This window comes from Pseudopipra pipra, chromosome 5, assembly GCF_036250125.1.
Source record: "Pseudopipra pipra isolate bDixPip1 chromosome 5, bDixPip1.hap1, whole genome shotgun sequence".
Classification (NCBI taxonomy): domain Eukaryota; kingdom Metazoa; phylum Chordata; class Aves; order Passeriformes; family Pipridae; genus Pseudopipra; species Pseudopipra pipra.
The window spans coordinates 49,394,058-49,421,248 of NC_087553.1; the positions used below are offsets into that span (position 1 = coordinate 49,394,058).

Genomic DNA, 27,191 nt, shown 5'->3' on the forward strand with positions numbered 1-27,191 from the left:
GTCAAACTCACTTAGAGTTTCCCATCTTGTTTGTATTTTTAAGAGCAAAAATGACTCTATTGTGCTTATAATACAGAGCACTGGCACCTGGTCTTTTTTGTCTTGTTACCATACTGATGACTGTGTGTGTCTGGTCAAACTTTTAATGTTCTCAAAGCAGTTCCAGACTTAAAATTTCAACATTCAGTCTATGGTACTCTCTGTTCATTCAGTAGAATAAAAGGGTCATCAACAGCTTTGTCTTTCTGTGGGAGGGAATAAAGAAAGACACAACTCTACTACAAATCCCTGTTTTAACACTTTCATTTTCCTTTTCTAAAATGAAGTTCTTTGAAAGTCTTGTCTTTTGGAGGCAAGAGAACATTAATTTGATTAGATTTTAATTACATATGCAGAATTGCTTTGGGGTTTGTTCCCTGTTAGGAGATCCAAGACAAAGAATCCCTGCTCATTTCTGTGTTGCGGAGTCTTTTCTCTCTCTCTTAGGTTTTTCTACTTAAGTTGGAAAGCCACTGTGCCATTACCACAGTCTTTAAAGGAAAATCTGAGACTCGTGAGTGCTCCAACATAGATTGATTTAGATAGAATAAAGGCTAATTTTATCAAGAGAAACAGAAGCCTCAACAGTAGTTTACTTTGGATTTCTGTAAAACTTAAGAAAACCAAATGTGGTTTCCCATATTTCTCAGAACAATTTATTTGTGCTGTTTTTCTCAGCATGGCCTCTTATTTGACCACATCTGAAGTAATTCTGAAAGACTGATTTGTATGTTACTGTTTGCTGTGTTCTCCAGCAACACAGTAAAAAAATTATCTGTATTTTTGAGATGCTTTTGAAGTTGCCTTATCCAGAAATCAGTCTGTGATAAATGTGATGAACTAGCTATTTTAAATCCTTATTTAAAAAAAAATAAATGTAGGTAGTACAGAAAGCAATTCAGTACAAGTAACTGCATATGGAAGAAATAACATCACATCTAATTCCTGAAAATAAATGGGATCTTGAAAATGGCATAGCAGTTTATTTGATTGCTTTGAGAGTTAGCCTCCCTAAAAAGCTGATTTTAAATGAGTTTTGTATTTGGAAGTGATGCTTGTTAACTATCTTGCAAAGTGATTTCTTTTCTTCTCTGGAAAATGCATTATGAGATCTAGCAAAGAAAGAGGTAATGATTTTTTTTTTAATGTAGGTGCTGTCATCTAGGAACTGGACAGAGATCACTGTCCCTTAGGAACTAGGTCTCAGAATTTTGAATGTAGCCTGTAAAACAGCTATTTAGTGGTAATTGTTGTCAGTCACAGTCTGCAGGAGATAGGTTTTTGCTGGTGATTTGATAGGCAAAACCATGCTTACCTGCATCAGATTTTTTTTTTAAGTTCAGATTTTCACAATTTAATTTTTGAAGAAAATTTTACTGGTTTTTTCCAAGCTTGAGTCTTCTAGCAAAGCAAAATAGGTTATGTTTTTGGTTCATAGGGTGGTTCTGGTCCTATATCCAAACATAAGCATGTAGATTTGAGTGCCTGTGTGAGGATTCATTTAATTATGACCAATCCACCAAAAGTTTTGCGGAAGAAATATAAGGTATGTAATCCTAGGCTGCAAAGTTACAACTGCTTGGTATAGTTTACACAATATATAGCGACTTCTCAAGAATCAGGTGTGGGACATGGTACATTAGTATGTACAAAATAGAAATTTAATTCTAGAATCTATATAATGTGCTTAAGTATAGTTCTATAGGTAATGACACTAATGGGAAACTTACTGTAATTTTAACTCAATGTTTTTACACTTGAAGGAGAAACTAAGTTAAATATTGTTCTAGATCTACTGCAGTACATAAAGATGTTCCGGTGCTCCTGTAGTTGAATTTGTAGCCTAATATCATTCTGTATTATTTGGGTGAAGTTATTTACTAAACATTTCAAGTTAGAGCAGGTGGATAATGTGCTATGACAAAGACATGTGACCTCTTGTCTTAAGTGTTTTGCTGCTGATTTGAAACTAATATTTATTATCTGAACAGTGCATGCTACAATCAAGTTGGTGAATATTTACCTTTCTTCCTTTCAAGATAGAAATTTTCTTACATGGCCATTTGCCATTTATTTTTACTTAGTTATCTATTTGCCCTAAGATGAATTTTCATGAAGTAATAGAAATCTAGTTCTCTTTTTCCATCACTTATTAAAGAATAAAACAATATAATATACAAAATTTCCACTCAATCCAGTCAAAGGCTTTTACTTTAGTTTTAGGTGGATGTACTTTTTCACAAATTTGACCCTGAGATTAGTTCAGTTGTTAGAGCGTGGCGCTAACGTGCTAAACCCAAGGATGTGGGTTTGATCTCCGTTCACTCAAGAGCTGTACTCGATGATCATTGTGGGTCCCTTCCAACTCAGAATATTCAGTGAAATACTTACTACTTGTTAAAAAAAATATAAGTTCAGAATTTTGCAATCTTTGCATCATCAACCCTGTTCCTCTACTAAAATGGAATTTTGCTCCTAAAATTCCTTCTTCTTCTTACAAAAACAACAACAACAAAATTCAAAAAAATGAACAAGACAAACTTCTGAACTCTAGAACTTCTAAACTGAAATTTTGCCTCAGGCCAAATTTTTCTCTGCTGGTTAATTGGACTAAATGAATGACAGCATTATTATTTATTTTATTGTTAGAAATAAGGCTGAAATGTTGAACTGAATTACTGAATGAATGAATGGAAAAATATTTAAAGTTTTCTCTTAGGACAGAATCATTTTACATTTGCCTTTTGAGCAGTAGTATTATAAGGAATGTGGAATGTAGGAAGGCAATTTGTAAATCTTTCATCTTCACTGTAGAAGTATTAGACTCATCATTATCGATAATCCTTTTAACTAAAGCACATAGTTATTTAATGAACAGCTACTGCAGTTCCAGGTGTCTTTTCCCTCTCTCCAAAATTCGTTATTGTCCTTTCACCAGAATTTGTGTTTGCATCCTTTCTTCTTTTACTTCTGTCACTTGGAAAAGGAAACTGGAAATGAGTGTGGAAAGGATCCCCAGCTGATGCCGTTGAAAATCCATAACAGTTTAAACCATGCTTTTTGGCTCTGCAGAAAAGTTGGTCATGGTCATTTTGTATGGTCATTTTGCCAGCCCCTGAGTGGCAGCAGTCAGCTCTGGCATTGGGAGGGTAACAAATAGTGGAGAAAGGAAGGAGAGGGCAAGAGCAGCCTTAATTGCTGCAGCTGTTTACTAAGTGAGCATATGTTGAGGCCCTTGAGCCTCCACAGAACATCTTTTCACAGGTCAGTGCTTGAATCACATATATAATACTCTCTTAAAATTTGATCTGAGCACCTGTTTATTTGTTTTTCTAGCAGAAGTTGTTCTATTGTGCAAATCACAGTTATATACATTCCATTATAAAGGATAATGGAATAGTCCAGTTAGTCACAGTAAAGTAACAGTTTTCCCCTGGATTTTACATGTTCAACTTGTAGAATAATGAGTAACTGGCCCTTTCTCTGTCTCTTGAAAATTTGCTGAATGCTGTACTTTTGGACAATATTAGAAATGGAGATCTGAAAAAGTATTAATGTTACTGCAATCTTATAATTTATAATCTTTTAATTTTGCAATTCAGAAATATTTTTAGTTAAAGGTATTTTAAATGTGTTTGATTTATTAGGCCTGAAAAAGCTATTTATTGGATTGATTGAATGTATTTGATAGGACAGTGTTTTGGAGTTATTACAATATGAACTTGAATACCCTGTCCAATACTTAAAAGATCCCAGAAGATAGAGCATGTGATTTAATTACTTCTTTTTCATTTTGCGAATTTGACCTCTGTTCCCAGCCTTGAGACAAAGAAAGACAAAGTACCGTGAGCAACTGGCAGTTGATATTATGAAGGTATCTCCCACATCTTTCTCATGTCCCATTGTAACAGCCAGTCCGCTGTATGGATGTGGGACTTGCCCAGTAAAACTCTGTCCTTCAGCTGGCAAATTTATCTGCTGCCCTACTTCTTTAGACGCCCTGTAAAAATCCTCTCTCCGATTCTGCCACAGAAACCTCTCTTTTCTGGATTAGGTCTATCTGTGCAGAAGCGCCTGGGGCAACACAGGGATATGGGCCTCAGTAGATTAATGTTGGTTTTTGGGAGTGGCCAGTTTACTCTTCTGTAAGACAGAACTGTCATATTCATATAGGCTGTTACTGGATGTGTTTAGTTATTTCACATATTGATTGTGTATTTGTGCAGGTATAGATTTGTGAAAGTTGACTGAATCCATCCCAATTTGTTTCTGAATCAGATTTTTAATGTTTTCTTCATGAGCTAATAAAGATTTCTAAGAAAGTAGCTAGAGGAAAATCCTAAGACGTTCTTTAATATTTGGGATTTGATTCTATTTGGGGAGTGAAGGCTGATGATAGTTTGCGTTAAGATGGAGGGATTTATTCTTTCTGGCAATGAAGGCCTTGATTTATGGTAACCCATAAGGTTATGCTGTAGTCATATGCGAATAGATACTGTCTTTTCTAGAAACCTCATATCTGACAGAGGCATTAGCTATTGAGGCAAGTGATTTTCACAGTATTGTTAGTCTGTAGTAAAAACCACCTTTTCTGCATCTTTTGATTGCCTTGGCAACTGACAAATTTACAGGCAAAATACAGAATTGTACATGAAATTACAGCTGTAGGTGACTTCTTCATTAAATATTTTGGATTTATTTCTAGTGTCAGTCATTTAAATTATTACTAAATAATATTAGATAAAATGTCCAAATTAATGTGTAAGGTGACAAACACTGTTAGTGTCTTCAAGCTGTTGCAATAGGCTTACTCACTGTCTAATAAAAACTCAGTTACCTGTAACTTTTCAAGGAGATTTATTTTAATTGCTAGGTGCTTAGGTATATTTTAGATTTGCTCTATGTGCTGTTCATTTCCCTTAATCCAATAACATTGCTAGTTATTTGCACTATACTCGTGAGTGGCTACTTCTTTCTAAACTTAAAAATTAAGATTATAATAGAACTGTAGGATTAAGAAACTATTTCTCTGTGTATTCAAACTGTCTAATAATATACGAATGAAAAATATGTTGTTTAATTATTTGGTTTTGCCATGTAATATTATAGTTACTTTTAAATATGACTTTTATATTGCTAATATATGAAAAGAATTAAAGCCAACAAAAAAATGGGTTTGATCTCATTTGACCTTTCTGACGTTCAGTCAGTTAAAAGGTTTGTAAGATGTTTAATTACCAAATGGTATGATCATTATTCATCTCCTCATTTGATATATAACGTCAAGTGAATTGCCTCCCTGGAGTGCACTGTGTTTCACAGATCAATAGATTTCTAAGAGCTTGAAGGAGAGCTTTATACATTCACAGAAAAGAAGGAAAGTATATCCTCCCTGTAAAATGGCTTATGTAGTTATTCTGTGAGCTTTACTGAGTTATTTTTTTTATTTACCTCTCAGGAATACAAAATCCTGTAACATAAAGACATTAATTAAAATATTTTAAACCTCTTTATTAAAAAAAATACTTCTACCTTTCTCTATGTAATAAAATAGCTTTGAAAGTCTGTCCTGAACAGTTTCATTCACATTTATTAAAATAATTATACTTATTATAACAGATTTTTTGCTTTGACAGAGCAACACATAGTATGACAAAAGGCCATCTAAATGCAATACACATGATTGCTTAAACTATTCACATTTTGGTTTTCTGCATGTTTAAATAGGTATAGTTAGTTTTAACTGATTCGGGTTGTTGTTTAATGTTTGTGGTTTGGTTTTTTCCATTCATTTTGTCAAGGATATTCATGCACACATCAAGAGAAAATTATAAAGCCGGTCCCTAATTGACTCATTTAATACCTATGAATTTATTTAAAAATTATGATAATTTATAATTAATTGCATGAAGAATAATTACACATAGTATGCTTCACGTTTACTTGGGTTTTTCTGCATGTATTGTACGGCTCTTATCCAATACAGATGAGCAATCTTATAACACAAGCTATTTGAGCATGCCTGTCTGATCTCTTTCTGTTGATAGAAGGGTTTTCCAAAAGACTGAAAGAGGCTTCTAGGAAAGCTCAAGCACTGGTGTTTGTTGCTGGTTTTTTTCTGTAAGTTTTACATGCATGATTTGCTCTTTTGACTTACCAGCTTTCTGCTTAGAAAGTAAGAAAACAAAACTATGTTTCTCCTTTAACTTTTATTAACGAGGGTAAGATTTTTAGCTTAAATTTATGCCTTGCTGCTTGTCCTTGCATCAGTCAGGCACTGAGGAAACTGTAGTTCAGCTAAGCAAATCTTCCCTGCTGTGGGCCAGAAGCAACATTTACTTGAAAATTTTACTCTCTTATTCATCTGTCACTTATAAACCATCATCTACTCAAAGATTAATTTGAACTGTGAACAATATCTAAGCTTCCTTAATCCCTTGCTCTTGTCCTTTTTCTTGAGCTGCTGTACTGTGACGGAAAGGCCATAATTCTGAAGCTTCTTATTCCTCAGGCCTACCTAAAGTAACTCCCATTGGGAGCCGATTGATGTTTTAGCAAGGAAATTCTTACCTGCTTCTGAGAACAACCTGGAAAAATTGTCAGGAGGCATTCACACTCTTGGATGTTCACGCAGTGGAATTCTTGTAAATGTAAAATCTAATTTGTCTGGGCTCTTTGCACCAGTGTTGTTCAAGGTCAGATGAAATTGTGTGAAATACAGGAAACGTTTCTGAGATTTCATTCCTTTCTCTGTCCTCACAATATTTTTCACCAAATTAGCAAATCAAATAATACCAAATGCATTAATAATTAAGGTAAATTGTGATATATACTTAGTATCTTTTAGGACTTTATATATCAATAGTCATCTCTTTTAAGACATTCTTAAAGCAGTATTCATTTGTTGGCATTTGCATTTATTTGCCCATATATTTACTGCTTGGCAGTAAATAGCTTAATGTGATATGTACTTGAAGTGCAAAGTCCAAACCTATTTAATTTTGGAATAATTTCTGTCATCATTTGTTAGGTGCCGTAGATGTTGGGGTAAAGGGTTGATTAGTGACAAAGTACAGCAACGCTCTTGAATACTGTGTTCAATTTAAGAGGATGTGATGGTCTGTGAATTCAGCCAGAGGAGGGCAACAAAGCTGGTGAAAGGGCTGGAGAGAATGTCCTATGAGGAGTAGCCAAAGACTTTGGGCTTCTCTAGTTTGGAGAAAAGGAGGCTGAGGAGTGACCTCATTGCTCTGTACAGCTTCCTGAGCAGGCAAAGGGGATAGGAAAGGGCTGATCCCTTCTGCCTCGGATCCAATGATAGGACACTTGGGAATGCTTCAAAGATGCTTCAGGAGGAGCTAACTGGACATTAGGAAGCATTTCTTTATGGAGAGGATGGTCAGACACTGGAACAGGCTTCCTAAAGAGGTGGTGGATGCACCAAGCCTGTCAGTGTTTACAATGCCCTTAATAACATTTTAGCTTTTGGGCAGCCCTGAATTGGTTGGGCAACTGGACTAGATGATTGTTGTAGGTCTCCTTCCAACTGAATATAGTCTATGCTATGCTATCCTACACAATCATCCACTTGATGCTATGCTGTTCTAGACAGCTGTGGTAGCACTCACAAATTACTTATTTTCATAGTACTTTTATGAAGAGATTGAATGAGTATAAGTAGGGAAAGTGAGCTCGTTCTTTTCAGACAGTGTTCCTGAGAGGTTCTGCAGTGAAACACAGATGCTAACAAGGTTCCTAAAGCACAAGTATCTTTGTTCTGTCATCCCATAGATACAGGAAAGCAAAAACAGGAGAAAAAGGCCAGTGCACTTATGCTGAGTCCATCCTGTCCCTTTCTAGATACTGGAACTCAAAAGGTCTCCTAGACTTTTCATAGGGGCAAAAATGGTGTGATTTGTAATATTTCGTTTGGTCCTGTTATGAACTAAAAGAAACAGTAAGAAATGCATTGAAAAGGTCTACTTTCGAAGGACATAGTATGCGGAAACATCTGCCAAATATGATTGCAAGTTTATTCTATATGATGCTATTTTGAGCTGAAAAATAGAGTTAAGGAAACTAGATATATTTATTTACACAAATTGCAATATCATAATCAATAATCTGGAGTATTACAGATTAATATCTATTTTTGTAGCCATTTGAAGCATCAAGTAATGGAGTTTGCAATATGTGATTTGCATAATTAGAGTCAAGGACAAGGAAGGCCTCTGATTAAAAAGAATTCAGAATGCCATTCCTTCCCATTTCAAGGGGAAAAGAATCTTGGGAGCCCTAAAATTCCCTTAGAAATAAAGCTCGGGACAGACAGAGTGAAATCATTATAATTTGTATCCAGAAACATAAAAACTCACATAAAAAGTGAGTTAACGGAGCCAACTTTATACAGAGAAGGTAGTTGTACACTTTCAAAACTCATGAAGTAAGAAGTCTTGGTTGTTTCCCCTACAGAACAATAATTTACATTTATTGACAACTGTAGTTAGTGTGTTCTACAATAAGAGATGTAGGAAAGCTTGCACAGTAAGTAAACTTTGCAATTAAATCTGATAAGTTTTTGCTTCTTTGCAAGAAAGGATAACATACTCTGGACCCATTGGTCCTCTCCAAATAGCATCCATGTTTGTTAGCTTGTTCATCCCTTGTTTTCTCTTTGGTTAAAAACTATTTTCAGAAAATCCATAGCCTTAGATCTGTGACTTTCCCTGTAATTTTTACTTCATTGCACCTGGAAAATATTGTCTAAAGTACACATGGTGTACAGGCATGGTGAACTTCGTGTTTTGAATTTGTCACTCCTTTTTGTGCAAGTATTTGTATGCTGTTATCTTTGAGGAAATGTAATACACATCATTGGCATAAGTGAAACCTGGTGAGATGAGACCTGTAACTGGAGTGCCCTGTTGGATGGTTGGATGGTTACAGGCTCTTCAGGAGGGATAGGCAGGGCAGAAGAGGCAGAGGGGTGGCACTGTATGTAACAGAAAGATTAGAATGTATGGAGCTCACAGTTGGCAATGGCACAGTTGCGAGCCTCTGGATAAGAATCAAGGGGCAAACAAATAATGCAGGTGTCATCGTGGGAGTCTGCTATAGACCTTCTAGGCAGGATGATGACGCTGACAAATTATTCTTTCAGGAACTAAGTGCTGGTCACTTTTCAAACATCAGCTCCTAAGGGCACAGGAGCAGGCAATTTCCAAATGTCAGAAGTCAAGCAGGTGAGGCAAAAGATTGGCCTTGGCTGAGCAGGATCTTCTCTTGGAATTAAGGCAAAAAAAGGAAGGTGTATGCCCAGTGGAAGCAAGGTCAAGTGACATGGGAAGATGCTGGAAAGCAGTGCCACAGAAAGGGACCTGGGGGTCCTGCTCAATAGCAAGTTGAACATGAGTCAGCAGTGCCCTGGCAGCCAGGAGGGCCAACCGTGTCCTGGGGGGCATCAGGCAAAGCATCACCAGCCAGTCGGTGGAGGGGATTGACCTGCTCTTCTCTGCACTGGTGAGCCCTCACCTTGAATGTTGTGTGCAGTTTTGGGCACCACAATATAGGAAAGATATTAAGCTCTTAGAGAGCATCCACAGGAGGCCAACGAAGATGGTGAAAGGCCTTAAGGGGAAGCCATATGAAGAGTGGCTGAGGTCACTTGTGCTGTTCAACCTGGAGAAGAGGAGGTCGAGGGGAGACTTCATCACGGTCTACATTTCTTCTTGAGGGGAAGAGGAGGGGCAGGCACTGATCTCTTCTCTGTGGTGCCCAGTGACACAACCTGAGGGAATGGCCTGAAGTCGTGTCAGGGGAGGTTTAGATTGGATATTAGAAAAAAGTTCTTTGCCCAGAGGGTGGTTGGGCATTGGAACAGGCTCCCCAAGGAAGTGATCACAGCACCAAGCGTGAAAGAGTTCAAGAAGCATTTGGGCAAGACTGTTGGGCACATGGTGTGACTCTTGGGGATGATCCTGTGCATGGCCAGGAGGTGGACTTAGTGATCCTTGTGGGTCCCTTCCAACTCAGCATATTCTGTGATTCTGTAGTGTTCTTCCTTTCAAAAACCAAACCAACTAACAATATGCAACATCCCCCCTGAAACAAACCAAAACAAACAAAAACCCCCAAACAACGAACCCAGAAAAAGCCCCCAAAACCTAAAGTAAAAAACCTAAAAGAATCCCACCAAACCAAACCCCAGAAAACCAAAAGCCATGCTCTGGAAATTATGATCATGGAAATATGACTGTGCAATCTTGTCTGCTCTAAATTGTTTTGTACTTAGGAGAACAGACATAGTTTGTGTAACCTGCTAGAGGTAGCTTTAATCTCACTGTTTTGGAAAGCAGGAAGTGTGTAGTAAGTATAAAACAATCCTAACTAGGGCCCTGTAAGCTCATGGGTGACAGTGAGTGTGCTTACCTGTTGAAATGCATGTTACTATGTTTTATGGGTATTAAACTGAATTAAACTGAATTAACTCACTATTTGATATACTTTCATGTCCTGAAAATGTATCCTAATTTTGCAGAAAGCCTTAAGCAATATCTCTGGAACTTGGCATCCTTCATTCTTTTCATACCAGAGATATTATTTCAGAGCTACTTTGTTATCTTCTTTTCATGTTTATTGTGATTACCTGAGTAGCTGTAGAGCACTTTTTAAGAAAAATGTTGTCTGCCTTGTATTGTCAGTGGCAGAGTCTACAGGTACTGGTATACTGTGTATCTTAACCCATAGAAGGGGACTGTGGTGCTATGAGTCAACTTTGAACTTCTTGTGTACAGAAACCCCCTAAAGAGTGACAGCCTTTATTATTACACTGCTTATCCAACTGCAACAGAAAGCAGAAAGGACTGTCATATTATCAAAATCTTCTTGCCATTACTGCTGATTTTTGATTCTTGTGTTTGGGATGTTGAACTCATCCACTAGGAAATGCAGATTTATTGAAGTACTTTATGGAATTGTTCATCAAACAATTAGATAAAAATATTCAAGATAATAATTTTCTCTCTCTTTCCCCCTGCCTTCCCTTTCTCCCTCCCCCAACCCCTTTATTCAATAAAATGGAACAAACAAACAAAGCAAGCTCAAAATTCTGGCAATTAAAATAAACTGTACATGATGGATAAGCTACAGAAATTCTGAGATTATGGATTTTGTGATCCATGTAAACAAGAATTGCCATCTGGAATTCCTAGTTATTTGAATCTGATACATAATCTTCTGAAGTTCCAAATCTGAGGCTGCACACCAATTCTCAGTTCCTGTTCCATAGCTTTGAAAGTGTGCATGTGGGAGGTTGCAGAATATTTTTCTTTTAAGATGTAGTGCTTAATCAGTTCTTGTAATTAGTATTTTAGAACCTGATTTATTAAAATAGCATTGTGAGGTACAGTGTCTCTTTCAGGTAAGAGTTTTGAGTGTCAATCTGTTGCAACCATTTGATATAAAAAGTTCATTTAATATTTTGGAGCATGTATTTCTGTCCCAAAGTGTCAATAATTTTTATTTGGAAACATATAAAATGGAGAAGATATTGTAAATAATCAGATCTTGGAGACACCTTCCTGTAAATGAAACATTTTTTAATAAGAGTTGGGTAACTATGTGAATATATATATGAAAAGTAACTAAAATAATAATGTCAAATACTAAAATTGCTTTTCCAAAATTTATTAACTTTTTATTGGATTTTAGTATATGATAGTTATGTTAGGGTCTAGTTTCTCTATTTATCTTTAAATTATCTGGTTTCACTGTAAAAGCAACATTGTTTCCTGCTTTTCTTCTGTGCTTGACACTCAATATTGGATTTATTCCAAGAGCACTCAGGGGTGTCATTCAATGGCAGTCACTTTCTCCTTTATAGTCATCTGGGATTCCTGCCGAGTCTAAATCTGTGGGACAGGAGGTACAGAGAGAGTTAAGTAATTGCATATTTATTCTGGTTCTCAGGCAGGTTTTGCAGCCTGTGCTGAGTTCAGCAGAGCTATGTCTAGATGGCTCATAGCGCTTGGACTGGCTAGTTTCACATTAGCTCCAGTAAGTATATGGAAAATGTAGTTGCAGTAGTGGTTGCAGTGTACCTAAACCTCAGTCTAGGTCTTTTAAAGGGATATGAAAAACTAAGCTTGAGTTTAATGTGGCTTTCCTCTGGCTTTGAGAAAGTCTCTCTTCTATCTAACTTTCTGCCTTAGTAGAAGCGTAGCAGAAATGCCTGCAGAACAGATGCAGCTAGTCTGATGTTTGATATTTTATACCTTATTCTACTGAGGTTGATTTTTTTAAAGTGATGTAGAATCACAGAATCATAGAACTGTTTGTGACAGAAGAGACCTTAAAGATCATTCAGTTCCAACACCCCTGCCATGGGCAGGGACACCTTCCACTAGACCAGGATGCTCAAAGCCCCATCCAACCTGGCCTTGAACACTTTCAGGGATGGGAAAATATTTACATTTTATTGCCATTCAAATCTTACAATATTTTTTCTACTGTTAATCAACCAGATTAATGACAGCTTTCTAGGATGGAATGAGTATTCAGTATTTGATTTGATGTGATAATGTGTTATGTTGTTTTTGATTAAGACGTCGGTAAAATAGTGTTGTAAGAAGCCATTAACATATAGAATGATGACTCCAGTGGTGGTAATAGGCCTAAGTCATAATTATTGACAAATAAAAGTTAAAAAAAGTATTTTATGTAGCTAGACAGTGATGCTGAGTAATTAGGTGTGGTCTCTCAACCATCTTGATCTTTCGGTGTTGGTTCTGATCCCAAGGAAGAGGGGAAAAAGTAGCAGTGAGGGGAACATGTACATGGGAATGAATAATTCTGAAGTATAAAAGGAATCATATGTGTGTGTAGCAGAGAAAGGTGAATAACTATTAGCTCTCTAATAGAAAAGATGTTGTTCAGGACAGGGACACAGCAAAAGAGAGGTTCAGGAACCACAAAGGACAGAATGGAACTTGTTAATGGTGTCACAATGGAAGGAAGAAAGACACAAGGCTGGAAGAAGTCTGGTGAATAAGTGTGTAATACTTGTCTTCTGTCATTTGTGAATTAATTCAGGAAACCATATTCTAAAGTTCTGTGAAGACCATGAGTAAAATCTATGCTGAACTTTGTGTCCTGTGACATTTTTAGTGATGTTGATGATTAGACTACTTTTATTCCATTTTATTGGAAATATATATAAAAATATATATACTAATTAAAGTGTAAGAGTTCTAGAGCAGCAGGCAATGATGCCTCAAATTATTAATATTCTTCTGTGGGTTTAGTACATATTATTCATATTAATTCATATTAATAACATATATAATAATATAATACAGTTACAGTAAATACAAGGCAGCTGTAATGCCATCAAGAAGCTTCTTAGGAGGTCATAAAGCATGAAAGCAAAGCTTTCCTTCTTTGTGTAGTTGCTAGGACATGAAGGTGAAAATATAGCCACATAGTTCAGCATTTGTGTTTTACTTGTTTTATTTTTGAACATATATACCTATGTCTTGAATTCCCGTATGCCTGTATTACAGATATTGTGTATTTATCTCTGTCTTTCTGCTTCAGCAACTTCTTTCTCCCCCCCCCTCTTATTTCCATTTGGTTCTGTCTCTGAAAACCTTCATTTTAAGTCCTCAAGATGGTAGCAGGAAAAATGGAAGGAAGTGCGGTGCTGTCATGTAGTGATACGTGAAATGCATGCATAGGTGCGGGTCACATTACAGTGGTAGCTGTGATTAGGATATGTTTAATTAAATTTTACAGCTTCTAATTGATGTCTGATTTGTCAGTGAGATGCAATATTGTTACATTAAGTGGACAGTTTGATGAATGTGATCTCATTACACATTTTATCTGTAAATGAGCATTTAAACAAAAAGAAATTAAACTGTTGAAATTCAGTGTTAGAGATTTCTTTAGCTGTTTCTTTTTTTTCACCTTATTTTTTCTGATTTCCAGTTGAAAAATCTTTTGTGCAAACTGTGTTTACTTACTTAAACATGTGTAGCAACTGTGAAATTTAATTCACGGTTTCACCATTCCTCATGTTACTAATGTATTTCCTATCTTTTATAATGATGTTGTGCTGCTTCTCATACAATTTAATTCTACTACATATTTAAGTTCAGTTGCTTTAGACTTAAAAAGTTACTTAAATTAGCAAAGCTGTACATCTCTTTTGTGATGCCACAGAGGATTGTGCAAATTCTTGTATCTGTAACTTTTATATTAGGAGAAACCCATTCATTAAGCAAATAAGGTGGATATGAATTTCATGTCTAGTGCAGAAAAGTAAGAGAGAAAGTTAGGTGACGTAACTAGCTTATACATTACAATAGTCCAGTATGAATGAATGAGTTCCTCAGCAGTCTTCTTACCAATAAGTGCACCAAATGGAGACAGCTTCTGCTACTTATTTACCAGAGGCACTGACTTAAGGGGAAAAAACAATTCTATACTTGTGAATGTGTTGAATGCATTATATTAAGTCAAGAGACCAACTGTATGTGCAACAAGATTAACCAAATGCATGAATGAGTGCTGGTCACCCTTATAAGCCTGATGCTTAGGGTACATCTGACAGTAATGCTATATAAGATATTTCAGAGTGGCAGCTCCTCCATGGCAGTTGTCTTCTATGACCTAATCTTGATTTCATACTAAACATTACAATGAATGAAACAAAATGAAGATATTATATAAGTTGTCCTGTAACAAGACCATGCCATTCTTTACAAGCAGCTTTTCTTCTGGTGAATCAATAAGAGGTGAGATAAGTGCACTGGAGTATTCAAAGCATGACTGAACTACTAAAAGGGGAGTTACTGCACCTAAACTGATGACAACATGGTCATAACAATTGGAAGTCTTGTGCTATATTAATACTTGATAAAACTGTATCTGAAGTATTGCAGTTAAATTAATTTGGTCTGTCATGTTCTGTTACCTAACCAATACCATGCTATAGTTTGAATTCAAAGAAGCAAGCTCTTCCTTATGTTAAGACCTATCTGAGATTTTCTAACAGAATTAATCAAAAGTTGCTAACAGATAATTATGATATATTAAAATATTACATTTCTTTTTTCTTTTAGCATGCTAGTAAAAATATTCTAATTGATTAATCTTATTTTTAATAATTGGTGTAGTACTGGCCGTATTTTTGTCTGCTCTCCTTTTTTTTGTGTTATGGCAGTTTGAGAATTCTTACTGCTAGACCTGAACACTGTATTCCTGTGTTCTTCCTGGCTAGGCCTTCCCTGCAGAAAGTGCCCTGCTGTGGAATTGTCTATTTCCTAGGCTAACATAGCCTAGATTTGCTATTTTTATCATACTTTTGTAAGGAAGCAGAACTTCTGTAAGTTGATGCAATCATACTATCTGTCAGTCCCCCACAATAAGTCTTGAACCTGTTGACCAACTTCACACAAATTTGATTGAGAAGTAGAGGCCTCAAAGATGCTTATATCCATGAAAACAGATGGACTATATAACAGGAAAATGCAAAATAGTGCATCTGCTGAGGAAGAAGCATTAAGAATGCCCAATGATGTGCTTACAGAACTACCTGGGTTTGTTCTTATTTTGCTTCCACCCATACTAATTTATTTCTTTATTCATTCCATGTCCAATTGCCATTGTCCAATCCAAGCAGAACTACTAGCCACATGTTATTAAGTGTTTTCTTTGAAAATGCTTCATTTAATTAATCCTGTGCAATTTGGTTGGAATCCCTGCTCCTTCAAATACAGTTTAGTTTGTGTTTTATAAAGAATGACAGCTGTCTTTTTTTTATTCTAACATTAAATCTGGAAAAGGTGAGGGGTTTTTTTCACTTAGGAGAAAGAAAAATTAGTAGGAAGATAATTGTGGACTATTTCTTTTCTGAATTTTGACTTTCATTGGCCACAAGACAAAAATATTTATGAAAATAGGTTACTTCGTGACACTTCACTGGAGAACATACATGCAAAAGAGAATATGCATGAACTTCTAAGAAAGTTTTGCGTTTATTTACATCTAACTACCATAATGGTAGATGTGTATGACAATCTTGAAAAGGAAGAATTTGTATTGAATGGTAATTTGTTCATATTTTTTCATTTTATGGAGCTTGGTGAAAAGTTATTTGTGGCAGAAATCCATTTTTGAAATGGCATTATGCTTCCCTAAAAAGTTCCTCCAGTTCCAAAACTGTGCATATTTTGGACATATCCCTTACAATTTCAGCAACAAAGGGAACACAGGACAGAGACAACAGTCTCTGCACTAAGTAATACTAAATACAAGTCTTTAAAATTACCCAGTTCATTTTCAAAACTAGTCTATCCAATGCAGTGATGAAACGTAGGTCCTGGGGAAACAAATAATGTGGCACACAATAACAAAGAATGGAGGAAAGGTCATGCAGAGGAGGTTGAAATAATGCCATATGAAGAGCTTTACTTCAGGCATGTTCTGTTTTTTAAATGCTTTGCTTTTGCAATCTCAGCATTCTTCTAATGTAGAAGATTAATCAAAATTTTCCTTTTTAAAAAGTAATCATAGTAACAATTCCTTCATACAGATTTACTGACCTCGTATTTATCACAATGTTGTGAAATTTAGGTCTACTCCTCAGACTTCACTGCTCCATCTAGCTAGTTGCAGCATTATGCTGTTGTTCAATGTGGCACATGAGGAACTAGAAGAAAATGAGATAAACATTGCAGGTAGGCCTAATAATTACTTGTTATGAATTATTTAATATATTTAAAATATAATATATGTATGCATTACATTTCATTCAAAAAGACCCCTAAGCACTTGAAGCTATGTTTAAAAGAAAATTGCTTTTTTCCACTTGCTTAAATGCACCCTCTGCTGGGGTAAAACACAACAGCTGTGAAGTGCAATGTGATCTGTAAGCACAAGTGTTCAGGAATTCTGTTTTATGGCTCATCTGAAATACTGCAAGCAGCCAAATTCCAAGTGTGCTTCTTTGAAAGCAAAACTGGGAATTGATTTAATGTTGATTGACAGTGGAAAATATCACCTGTATCATCTTGAACCGGTGCTGGTGTTCATGTCTTAAAACCTAATTCTACTTGTATATTCACAGGCTGAAGAGATACAATTTCTGGTAGTTTGATTTGTCTGTAGGAATTTCCATATTTTTCAGCCTGATTTATTTCTGTTAAATGAAGTTGAAAATAGCATCATGGAACTGTTTCATTTTGTGTTTTTGTTGTTCCTGTGTTGAGCTGAAAACACTTGTTCTCTTTTCAGAGAAACTGCATTTGTTGTGGTTGTTTCTGCTTAAAAAAAACAAACAACCAATGACAACTTAAACTTATCTGGAGCTTCTCCTTGCTTCTGAGCGTTGTATTAATTTCCTAAGAATCTTGCCTCAGGTGGCAATGAGTAACTAAGTATGGAGACCCAGCATCAGAAGCTTCTTCAGAGACAGAATGTACTTTTGTGTGTTCTTTCCAATTAAGTATTATTAGAACCCCCACGGAAACCCTGCAGGTAGCATAAGGGAGTTGAAAAAGAAAGTGTTTTCCCTCTTCCTGTTGAAGAGTCCAAATAGAAGAAAGTTGGCAGTAGCTATCCATTCAACAGAGAGGCAGGTTTTGCAGACCTTAAATAAGTTCAGTGGGCAAAACAGTCTTAGGATAAGAGTGGAAGGAATGTTCCACTCCAAAATGAGCGACTTAGCAATTAAGACTTTTTTGTTTGGTTTTTGTTTCAGACCTTTTTCTTTATTTCAATCTTTTTTCTTCTATCAGGTTTCTAGTAGTAAATACCATTCCAGAAACCAGTGCATCCCACTAAAGACCATGTGTCACTTAATCATAATACTTTATCTGAAAGACCAGTGAAATAAAGAGACTTTACAAGCAAATAGAATTTTTACTATATATTCTCTAACCATAAGGGGATTACTTGACCTCCTGTGTCTTTCGCACACATCAAACTCTATACTTAAGCTGTCTTGAAGCTTGAGTTCATCCTCCAGGGATTTTCCTTTTGTCTGTCAGTCTACAGATAGAAAAATATGTCCAGTTATATTTAGCCATATGTTGACCATCTCTGCCTTTTGATTGTGACTATTATCAAATACAAAAATATTTTCATTTGCACTGACTCTGATAATGACAGCTTTTTGGTATTTTCTAATTAACAGTCTGTGCAACTTTCTACTTGGCTTGTTAATAGGAATTTATTTAGGTATTCTTTGACCTCAGTAGAGTCATTACTAAATTATTACTTGTTTTCCTCTCCGTAGAACTTTAGACCTCCTTATGAAAGACTGTTTCATGGAGACTGATGCTTTGAGCGTCATTGTTCAGTGAGACATTTCCATGTCTCATAGACCCTGATATACATTGCTTTGTAACCTGTAACTGGAGATCTGCATGGGCTTATGCATGCTGCTCCCACTTAGGGCCTTGTTTCAGCTGTCCCTACACAAAAGAACCTTTAGTTGTTCCTTACTATTGACTTCAATGACAACTGCTGAGTAAACGCCTAGTTTCTAACTATGTCAGTGAATGATGGGAACCATTATCACCTTACAATGTAACTCTCTTTATAAGACCACCTGTGGCTCACAGGTGATGGAATATGGTGCTGCAGCTATCAGTGAACCTAATTTTAAACCACCACATATGGCTAATTTTTCTTTTCTGACAGTATATCTTATTTCATCTGACATTTTGTTTGTGTTGGAAAGTTAACGTGAGTAACAATATTTCTATTTGAGAAAGCCTTACACAGTAACTAAAGTTGTTTGTTCTTGAAGTGTGCCTTGACAAGTATGGGAAAATCTTTTTGTTCCCAGTCTCTTCATGAATTAAGGAGATGATATAACCATGTGTGTAGAACCTGGTGAAAACTGTGCTTTCTAAAATTTTCAAAACCTTGGAAAATGTCTAATCATTTGCTTGAGAAGTTCTACATTATATATTTTGACCCAATTAATTTTGATCCATCCAAGTCCAATGATTCTGTATTGCAGCAATTTAATTAGTAGTTTTGGAATCTTTCAGATTTTGTGGCTTATTCAAATAGATGGGTGCTACATGGTTAGACAAGTACTAGCCTCTGAGTTAGCCATCTACAAGTCTGCCATTTGATTCCCGCCCAATACATTTACCTAAAGATCTCAGCTCTAATAAATTAAAAAAATTACTTCTCTATTTTTTACAATTTTGAAATTTTCTATCTTCTTAATTGGGAATGTGAGATATTAGAACTTCCCCTTCAAATATTTGATGTTCATTCTGCTGTTTTGACTTCTGTATAGAACACTGAATTTCTGCAGTAGAGAAATAAAAATACAGATAAGAAATGTAATTTTGTCTTTTCACCCAGAGGGTAGTGCAGCCCCTCCCTTAGTTCACAGTTGTAGAAATACTTGTGCAGATGTTTATGTAGAATACTCTCCTCCACGGACGTTCAAAGTATTCATCTGCAGCCTAATATATCTGTCTTAAGTGAGCACCTGTTTTTGGCATCACAGGAAAAGCAGAACACAGAAAACAAGCAAATTCCTCTTTTGATAGGTGTTGAAGAGGTTACTGGGAAGGGATATGAAAATGACCACAGTTTTGCCTCCCTTTTACAGATTTCTCAAATATCTTTGCTGATCAACCAGCAAATGCCCCACCAGATTATGATTTCCTGTAGTTAGTGCTTAATCCAGTTAGTGTTATGATTTTATCTGACTTATAGTCTTGTTTCTGTACAGCACTGTGAGTATCCTGACACTGTTTTGTAAGGTCATATTGTTAATACTCATGATCCAGCTCAAAAACAACGTAATAAAACTATGTAGTAAATGTTGATGTGGGTTTTATGTGTTTCGGGATGATGGGAAATAGTTACCGATTTTTGGGGGAGACCAAGTCTAAACCCTAACCATAGGAAAAAGAAGTTTTTATCACACTCAAGGATGATAATTACCAACAAGAACCAAACAGATTTAGAATCACCCCCTAATATAGGTATTAAATACCTTGGTACAGATTGCACTGAGTTCCAGGTATCACTCGTGCTGGTAACATTCCAGTCAAATTAGTTTTCTATCCAGCTTGTCAAGGTGGAAGTGTCAGGTGGGGAGACAGGCTGGTTATTGCTGGCACTAAGGAAAACATCAAGCAATTGAAGAATAAGTAACAATAGTGGTAATGAAAGCTCTCTCACTTTTTAGTCTGTTTCTCAAAAACTTCCTTGTTGGGTTGCAAACATAAAAAATGAGCTTTCCTGGGCTAAGTGTACAGTTCAGTACTTACACAGTTGCCAATGACCTGCCTTCCAACCTGCTAAATGCAATTTGGTTTAGTTTGAACAATTTATAAAATGTTACCTATAAGTAGTACATATTCGATTTAAGTAAGAGCATAACATTATTTCTTGCTATTATTTTCTTACTGCAGTATTTTTCTTATATTTCATGTTTTCAGTCTTGTATCCTGCCCTCTGAAGGTTCTCAAGGGCGGAGGGGTTTGCTTTGTTACCCTTTAACAAAAGCAGATATGTTCACCAGCTGTAATGCTGACCCATAAATGGAGTTCTGAATATATGAAACATACTTTTATAAAAATCTCTGCTTGTTCCAGACTCAAAACACTCTTGAACATAACTCATATAGGTGGCTTGCATGCATATACCATGAATTTTTGAGTCCTACATAAAGAAATCTAAATGTTTTTACATGGGTGTACATGCCCATATGCTTAAAAATAAGCACATAATAGTAACAGTTTTCTTATGGAATTATAAGCAGTTAAATTTTGTACAGAGTTTTAATCTTGGAGAATTCAGTTGTTGTTCCTATTCTATAAATTCTGAAACTTGATAAGCAATATCTAGCATCTGGGCTCATTTTAAAAGTTACAATTCCTGCATTTTTTTATCAACTTGCACCCATGCTTCAATGAATTCACTGTAAGGGTTTAATTTTGTATAAAGACATATTTTAAAAGCCCCCACTACTACAAAGTAGTTTGAGATTTGGCAGCTGTGAGTTGTGCATTAAAGTGGGATTTCAGACTTAATAGATTACTTGTATTTCTAGATTCCAAGCAGTTGTTAAATGGTTGTCTTGAACTCTGGAAAACAGAAGAGATAAGTGGAAATACGCGTGTTTAGCATCAAGTCTGGATTTTCTAGTTTATGCTGACCACTAGGGAGAAAAATGCCTTCATTTCAATATCAAATAGATACAAAATAAAAAATAACCGTGTGTCTGATTTTATTAAAATAAAATATCTTGTAAAGTAAATATAATACGAGTTGGATTTGGCTTTGATATTGTATGCCTGTGACGATTTCACATATTAGGTTTTTTTTCCAGGTAGTCTGCCCAGAACTAATTAAAACCACTGAATTTAACTTCTGGGCTCCTTTGTAAAAATTAATCTGTTTGGATTAATATCTTGACTGTAAACTGGAAGAAATTTCACAACACTGTGTTGGATAATTTGTGAACTTTTAATAAATGAGCTAAGTAATATTTTTACTGATCATATTCTTATTTATCTTTGCAGATTTAAAAGGTGTTTTCAATACTTAATGCATAAAAATACCTAAAATGATCTAGTTACAGCATGGCATATAATAAATTATGCTGCCATTGCGTGCTTTTCTAGGAACTGTTATTTGTATAGCAGCAACAGACTCAGTCCTTGGAAATAAAAAAAGTGAAGTAGCCTGAAAAGTATCACATGATGGCACTGTTTCCATTTCCACCTCCGATATTATGAAATAAAGCTATAATAAACTGGTATTAAAATGGTATGTAATTCCAATGTACTTTGTATAATTTATGTAAAAGAAAAATCTAACCACTGTGGTTATTAATATAGGTATTAAAATGGATGTATAGTTTTCTTAGAAAAGTGTTTTGTAAAACTTTGCATATTTATAATATTCCTTATTTTGATAGTAGAGTAAGAATACTCCACAATATATAATGTTTATGGATGCTGAACTGTACAGATTCATTTAGTATTGTGTTAGGAAAAAAATCCCTGTTAATTGTTGTGTAAATGAGATGGTTTATTTTTTGTTTTGATTTTATTGTGGAAAGAAAGCTAATGGCTGTCCTTTTTGTATTTATTATAAAGCCTTTTTGTGGTAAATTAGATCATTAATACAGCCACATTTTTTTAAAAATGCAAATTAGCTTTCCATGAGCAGAAAAGAGCTTAAAGTGTAGTAAGGTCAGAGGCAGGATCAGACATATTTGTAAAATGAATTATATTCAAGTAGGAATATGAGGAAAAATATGAATGTAAAAAAGTCAGTGATTTATAGTATATAGATGTTAGATGTCGTATTATTTAATTTTAAAATATTCTGACAGAATATCCATAAATGTTCATGTTCTTTTTAGTAATATAAATAAATAATAACTTCTAAATTAATATTTTCTATCTGTAGAATCATCAATATTAAATTTTAGCAAGAGAAAACACATTTGTGATTAAAAAAAAAGGTGGTGGGTGTGCTTTTACTATGCTGCAGATTACTTTAGACTAAGGTAAATATCCAGTCCCACCATTCTCTCATACGAAATTTCACAATTTTGTACATTTTACTATTATGGAGATTATTGCAAAAGCAAACCAAAACAAAAACCTTGCAAGAGGAAGTAAGAAAAATACCCACTGGTGATGCAGAGCTAATAGCTGGGACTTGGATATATGTCATATCGGGTGCTTGCACTCCAGGAATATCCTCTGCCAGTATAAACTTCTGTTCTGAGCAGTGAGGCTTTTTTGTCTCTTTTTTGGTGTGAAAGCAGGAGCAGCAGAAAATGTGTGCTTAAAAAAAATCTGTCATGTAAAATTTCTATTTAGTGCATTATCAAATGCAGCTAAATAGAAGACAGCATAATAAATTCTTCTGAACTTAATCAGTAAACTGGTTTTAATAATAACAAAAAATTGTTTCAGAAGATCTTAAAAGGAATATATTATATGCAGTATGTCATAACATTTAATCATCAAAGAAAATTGCTCCTGTTGCTAAAATCAGTGGTAGAAGCTCACTGTATCAATCTATTAAATTTTTTTAAAATAACATCTTTAATTTGGTTGCTTTAGTCAGTAAACAATACTTGCATATTTTTAATTTGACATATTAAAATATTTTCTAGATTTTCCAGTTAGAAGTACTGTTTTACACAAGTGTTTCAGTGTTACAGTACCTCTCTTGTGGTATCTGATAGTCCACTCCATTGTATCATTTTTGAGTAAGAGAATAAAATTACTACTATTATTTTGAATCCTTTTTGGAAAGTTTTTAAAAGATCTAGTGATGTATCTGGACTCACATAGTAAATTAAAATAGATAGGGAGAAGCATTCATTACTCACAGCTTTCTATTCATTTTTATGTCCTATTTGTTCATGTGTGAGGTGAAGAATTTCAGAATACAGTGAGTGAACACTGCTCTGCTGAGTGTATTTTACCATTCAAATTACTTGCAATTTCATAATGCCAGTGTTACTTCTCAGGACAAATTTCATACAATAGTAATTCTGTGATTATTCACCCAGTTTAATTAATTCAATTAAGTAAGTCTGCTGTCAGGTGTCCCTTTAATAATTGAATCAACATGCAGATACATAATAAGCATAAAAGCATTTCTGTGGCTGCAGTAAATTTAGATCCAAAAGAATCTGCTATTCCACTACATTTGATATAGATTATTCTATAATATTTCAGTAATGGGTTGCACAAAGGCTGCCTTTTAATTCTTTGCTTTCTCAAATGTCTTTATATATAATGGTTTAAAACAGAAGGTGTTCAAAAGAGGGTGACCTTTTTCCATTACCATAGTTCCTGTCATTAATGCATTATAATTTTCTTTAGAAGTCTGGAAAAAATGTGTATATGTGCACTCTGCAGCAGGTATGAATCAAAGTGTGTTAGTGAAAGTTAAGAATTGTCTGTTATTACTAAAAAAAGAGGGGGAAAAATAAAAAAAAAAGTGAGGAAGTAATTTTATTGTTATTTTTACTGTGAAAGTTTAAACAAACCTTAATCTTTATACAAAGCAGTTACAGACTTTAGAGTTTTGGCATTTGTAATCTGAATGAACAGCAGTTGACCTACTCAGATACTAAAAGTAATATGCCCCTTAACTAAATTTAAAGCTAATACAATGTTGTATTAGGCTGGATTGTGTATAAAGGCCAATAATATATCTCTGTCCTCTGCAATACATTACCATAGATGTTATTTTAATAACATATATATTAAAAAACATGGTAAATGATTCACTTGGCTTATTCTCAATAGTGCTTGATGTCATAATTACTGTAAATATTAATTGCTGTGCTAAAAATGTAAGCAGGATGACTTTGTATGAGATGAAAAATGAAAATAGTCTGTGTACGGGTAAATAGATAATCATACAAAAGTAATTGGGGTTTTAAAACCCCAATCTATTCTGCCAGCATGAGCTCGTTTGCATGTTAATCACAAGAGTGATTTCCTACTTCACAAGGAAGTCCACACTCTTTCATAACCACTTTTAATTGCATTTAAAATGTTGCAGGGTTGGAATATTAGAAATGTAGGCGTATCAGTGTCAAAATAATAAAAAAATGTTTCTGAAAATCTTTATAAGCCACAGATTATGGGCTTTCTTGTTAGAAAACACAAAATATGTTTTAGAATGTATTTTAAGTGAGGTATGTTAAATGATAAAAACAGATTAATTTGTACATGTGTTGTTTCTTTAGAAATTTGATAAATGAAAATCTAATTGTAGCTGCAAAGTATAGAATGCATTTTTATTAGTAACTTCCTTTATATATTGACCAGTACTTTCATTAATTTCTCATTTAATGATAAAATAATACATTAACAACAGTCAAAATTGTGGTTTTATAATAAAGCATAAAGCAGTGTGATATGAGAAAGTTGTATGTTTAATTTTCAGTTATATAGCATTTTACCTGTATTTATATTCAGAGGAAACCAGTTAATGATTTTAATGGAAAATAATTTCTCTGCTTTCATATATAGATTTTTGCTAATTATTTTGAAATTGTATACTAAACATAAAAGAAGCCACAAAAAGCAAATACAGATCAGAATTCATATAATTTATGTATGCTGCATACTGTCACTTGAAATTGGTCCTAGAATAAATTGTGACAAAATTTATGTATTTATTATTATTTATAGCTAACTCTACCTTTAAAATTAGAGATAGGAATAAGAATACTAGAAATCTATTTAACAGTTCTTTTTTCCCTTAATATTCGAAGCTGTGAAGTAATAAACGGACAACATTTTAAGTGATTTTGTGATATTCATATAAGATTCAAAAGAGCTTCCTCTGTAATCTGTAAAAGGCCAATGTCAAAGTAAAGACAAAATGACTTGTTCTCTGAAGACAGGAATGAAGAAATGTAGCTCTCTAATAAAATAGTGTTAAGTTCACAATGGTTACAATGTGATCAGTCTCAAAGATACAAAAACTAATTTTTAGTCAAGCTGTTAAAAATTATATATTTAAGAAGATGAAAAGTTTTAGGATTAAAGAAAAATCACTCACAATTTTAAAGAGGGTATATTTGCTTTCATCACCAGGTGTTCTTTCTAATATAAATTACCAAGATGATGTTTCCATAACATAGCTTGGGGTGCTCTGGAGATTAAAACTACCAAAACAGACCTATTAAATTTTTCATAGGGAGGGTCCACCAGGGATAATAAGCCAATATTCCTTGTCCCATATTCCAGATGTTTTATGTAATTCTGCATCTTGCTAAACCTAAATCGTAGCTTTTCCAGAAAAAATGTACTATGGAGACTGAGATGAAAGGCAAGAACTGTTGAAATGTTAATTTTACTATCTGCTGTTGAGGTCTGTTACCTTTTTTGTATTTTTTTCTTACTCCCAGTAGCTCAGTTCTGTTTTATGAATGTTGTGGTATTTCAGTTGTTTGAAGTTTTGAAACTTGGAGCATAACTTTGACTTGGCAAAACACAATGCCACATGGTGTGTGACACACTGATGTATAGTCTTTGATCCATACGATTTACAATCTTTCTGCTTTCAACTTGATTCTAGATGAGAAAAATAAAGTTTAACAGTAAAACAATCATAACAATAATCCTTGTAACATAAATTTAGAATAATTATAAATAAAATAATGCTATGCAGTAATTTACAAGTAATAATGTAATAAGCAATAATATATTTTGTTGATTTTTTTTTCACGTAGACCGTGGACATTTAAAACTGATATTGCGGTTATTGCACAACTATGGAATACTGCTGCATTGTTTTGAAACAGTCAATGCTTTAAAATAAAGTACCACTGTGCTTCACAGATCAGTTGACAAATGTGATGAAATAAATACACTAGGCCACTCTTCTGATTCCCACACCTCGGTTTCCTGTTGTACTCTGGTGATAGCTGACCAGCAGAAGAGCTCATGGACTGATTCCTGCTATAGTTTGGAACAGACAGATCTGGTCTAAGTGAACTGATGTCTAATCATTTTTTTGATCCAACACAAGATATAGATGGTACATGGGATTATACAAGGGGAATGAATGAATGCCATTGGACAGGGAAATTCTTTTGCCTCCCATTCAGGGACTGTTCTAGGAACAGCTAGATACCCCTGGCTGCTGGCTGGTCCATAGATTTTTTTTCATTGATCAACTATTTTTGCCATAGTTGTTCAGACGCATTCTTCTCCAAAAGATGTTTCTTGCCGCCTGACTTTTTATACTAATTGAGTTTCCTAAAACTGTTACTTATATAAATATTTAATGAATTCTTATCATTTTCTTACATTTGATGTTCCTGATCCTTAGCAATTCAGTTCTTATAAGTTTTGTCTTTCTCTTTTTTTATTTTTTTTTTTTTTTTTAATTTTTTTATTTGCTGAGAGAATTTCCCTTCAGTTTTTTTCTGGAAGAATGGAAAATGAGTAAGCAGACCATACTGTGTACTAGGGAAATATAGAAAGGTACAGGAGAGAGACTGTTTGCTAAAATTTTAGAATTCTTTCAATTAACCTGATTTAACTTGCTTTCCTTTGGAAAACAAATTCAGGTTTTATTAAAAAACCCAAACTGTTAAACCCCACAATATTTTTATC

At 34.6% G+C, this 27,191-nt stretch overlaps 1 protein-coding gene and 1 long non-coding RNA gene across 14 annotated transcripts in view; one reads left to right on the plus strand and one right to left on the minus strand.

Annotated features, from left to right (window-relative positions):
- Positions 1-27,191, plus strand: part of FOXP2 (forkhead box P2) — a 408,792-nt gene that overhangs the window by 126,320 nt on the left and 255,281 nt on the right. The window contains exon 4 of one of the 13 annotated variants that reach the window (XM_064656006.1): positions 16,675-16,778. The exons of the other annotated variants lie outside the window; for them this stretch is intronic. The gene's annotated coding sequence lies outside the window, so the exon portion shown is untranslated. The remainder of the gene's footprint in view (positions 1-16,674; positions 16,779-27,191) is intronic. 13 annotated transcript variants of the gene reach the window in all.
- LOC135414793 (uncharacterized) lies at positions 11,709-18,533 on the minus strand. Its single transcript, XR_010430830.1, has 4 exons — positions 18,320-18,533; positions 18,000-18,090; positions 16,644-17,571; positions 11,709-11,948 (listed from the first exon to the last, which is right to left on the minus strand). It is a non-coding gene; the product is annotated as an uncharacterized LOC135414793 (long non-coding RNA).